Raw genomic sequence first — 3206 nt, 5'->3', positions numbered from 1 at the left:
CAAACTTGGCCCTTCCAGGTCACTTTCCTTCAGAGTTTAGCTCCAACTCTAATCAAACACACCTGAACCAGCTAATCATTGTCTTCAAGACTACTAGAAAGCTACAGGCAGGTGAGTTTTATCAGGGTTGGACCAAATCTCTGCAAGAAAGTGGCCTGGAAGGGCCAAGTTTGCCCATCACTGCTCTAGAAGCTTGCGTTCTGCAAGTGAACGACGCATTATGGTGCCATCTCAAAGAAGCACAAAATCACTCACAGATTTTTTCCATTAACGGTTCCCTCCTAGTAGAATGACCTGCCCAACTCAATCCGAGAAGTTGAGTCCTTAGCCATCTTCAAGAAATGACTGAAAACACATGCTCAATCCGAGAAGTTGAGTCCTTAGCCATCTTCAAGAAATGACTGAAAACACGTTCCATCTTTGTTTGACCATTTAACTCTAGCACTTTCTATTCTTTTAATTCTACTTTATATCTTATTTTAAAGGGTCATGAAACCCCAGACTACTTTTTCCTGAGATTTTAGCAGAGGTGTTTGTGTTGCACCTCATAGAAGACAAGGTTAGCGTCCGATAATTTTAACTGTTGGAGAAAACTGGTTAATTAAGCTTTTTTGCACTATTTTCATCTTCCGGGTTTAAAATCTACATTGTGTTGACGTCACAATTTGTGCCGTTTTGATTTGCCATGACAAACGTTTCAGACAGAGTCTGTGAGATGACATCACACACATTAACTGAGAGAACCGTTAATGGATCGAAGAGTGTTTGTTTTTGATTTGTAATAAGAATTCGTCCCAAACACGATTCATTCACTTCGTGAGCAAAACCGTTTTTTACAGCTCTGTGACACAACCCGTCAAAAGGCTTATATAAACACCACAGAATAAGCCTTAAAAGTTCTCAGAGGTGCAACAGAGCAAATGGCGGTGCATTTATTTGGGTTTTTAACTCTGGGAGCAAAACGAAACCATCTGAAGGCGAAGCTGAGAGAACCGTTAATGGATCGAAGAGTGTTTGTTTTTGATTTGTAATAAGAATTCGTCCCAAACACGATTCATTCACTTCGTGAGCAAAACCGTTTTTTACAGCTCTGTGACACAACCCGTCAAAAGGCTTATATAAACACCACAGAATAAGCCCTAAAAGTTCTCAGAGGTGCAACAGAGCAAATGGCGGTGCATTTATTTGGGTTTTTAACTCTGGGAGCAAAATGAAACCATCTGAAGGCGAAGCTATGCGTGTTGTCCATCTCCCCTCGACGCGTACCACGCCCACTTTTTAAAACAGTGGTGAGAACTAACCCGTGCTGAAACGAGAAGTTTCATGACCCTTGAAATAAAATTTAAAAAAAAAAGCTACGTTTTACGGTGTTAGGCTAACCGAGACTTGTCATTTGCACTTACATATTGTTGCTTTTTTGTTAGTTTTGATTGCTTCCATTATCCTCATTTGTAAGTCGCTTTGGATAAAAGCGTCTGCTAAATGATTAAATGTAAATGTTAATCTATTTGGGAATGCAAGGAGAAATGAACCTGCTCATTTGAAGTTACCAACACATAGAAAGAAATACACTGCATAAGATGCACGCAATACCTGCAGTGCTTCAAGGAAGTGGGTGTTCAAGCAGAACTCTTTTGGCACCGACTCCAATTAAATGGAATTCCCTTTACAGCATCATGGGCAATGTATTCCACCTTTAAAGTACTCTTCAAAGGGAGCTCACAGCAGGTCTCTTTAAAAGGTTCATATTAATTTCCCTACCGAGGAGAGAGCCTTTCCTTCTGGAAAGAGAACGGGTACAGTAGGACTACCCGCTTTCCCACTCAAATCTAATTGTTAAACTAGACAAGAAAAACCCAGAAGCAAGAATAGGCTTTTCCACCCCCCCCATTTATTGAAAACCAGCTGAAGTCTTCTGTCGCTCTTGAACCATTACAGGACCGAGTGAGGCCTTGCCTTCCCACTGAACGGCTAGAGAGAGGGAAGAATTTTTTTTAAATCCCAAGTTAAATAGATCACTTGTGCCAAAAACAAACAATCTAATAGCAGCTGCCTACCTCCAAAAGGAGAAGCAGCAATTCCACCATCAGGACCACATGTTGAGTCACAGCAACCACAAGCCTGGTGGTTCCCATCAGCAGCAAACCACCTGCAACAAGAAATATCAGACACTGCACATTCAACGTTTTCTTTAGCATGAACATACCCATTGGCAAAGGAGCAGGATTTGCGGAGAGCATCACTGGGTGCAGAAGCTAGAGTGGCCTTCAGAATACACGTTATGTAGATCTGCAAGAGACACCACAGGAAACAAGTCACAAACTGAAGACAGGAAGAGAAAATCAAATTCAACAGTACGTACAGAAGGACTGTATCCTTCCTGGAACATGAAGGCCTCCAGCTGGAACTGGATCTTGTCTTCCTGGGATCGAGGCATGAAGCGCGAGCTGGAAGCCGTAACCTTGGCATCCACAAGGCACCTGATAAAGTGATGACAAAGAACTCCATGTCAACTCTAGAACCTTATCATCAGGGTCAAAGAGCAGCTCAGGAACACCAACATCATAGCATTAAGTGCCATGACCCAATGATGACAAAGCACTTACAATGAGGAACTCAACCCTCTAGCCACTTAATGTCAGCTGACTTACCCTAGTTCTCAGTGACAGTGGTTCCAGGAAGCAAACTCAACTATTGCCTTGTCCAAACACCCACACTTGCGGTCTTGGCCACTTGAGCACGTGCATGCGACAGGAAGTGCGCAAGACTGTCCCAGATCTTAAACGCCAAAGCGCAGTGCCCTTAAGGCACTAAACTCACACCATCTTGAATACCGCTCCGGAGTGGTATTGGAGGCTTTGTGTATCCCATCATGCATCATGTTGTGAAAAAAAAAAAAAAAGACTTTTCGCAGAGATCTCGTGAGAGGTCACGGAAACCTTTCCAATGTATGTGAAATATATTACATATACTGTATTGGCCCGAATATAAGACGACCCTGATTATAAGACAACCCCCCTTTTTCCAGATGTACCTTTTGGAAAAAGGCTTTTTAAAAACCAAATCTTGTTTTTTCTCAGTAAAACACATTGTCTTCAAATTGCATATTTTTCCCATTTTAATTTTGGTTTTGAAAGTATGGTAAAAACTTGTAAAAATGTACCAACAAAAATCACATTTAAAAAAAAAAAAAAAAAAAACATTTT

General features: G+C 41.4%; 1 pseudogene; it reads right to left on the bottom strand.

Moving 5' to 3' along the window:
- LOC107722194 (uncharacterized) overlaps window positions 1–3206 on the bottom strand; it is a 14016-nt pseudogene that overhangs the window by 8717 nt on the left and 2093 nt on the right.

The sequence above is a fragment of the Sinocyclocheilus rhinocerous genome, unplaced genomic scaffold (assembly GCF_001515625.1).
Source record: "Sinocyclocheilus rhinocerous isolate Xijiao unplaced genomic scaffold, SAMN03320098_v1.1 scaffold6424, whole genome shotgun sequence".
Lineage (NCBI taxonomy): Eukaryota > Metazoa > Chordata > Actinopteri > Cypriniformes > Cyprinidae > Sinocyclocheilus > Sinocyclocheilus rhinocerous.
The sequence above is the reverse complement of the archived record's forward strand: the minus strand, read 5'-3'. Positions and strand labels throughout refer to the sequence as shown.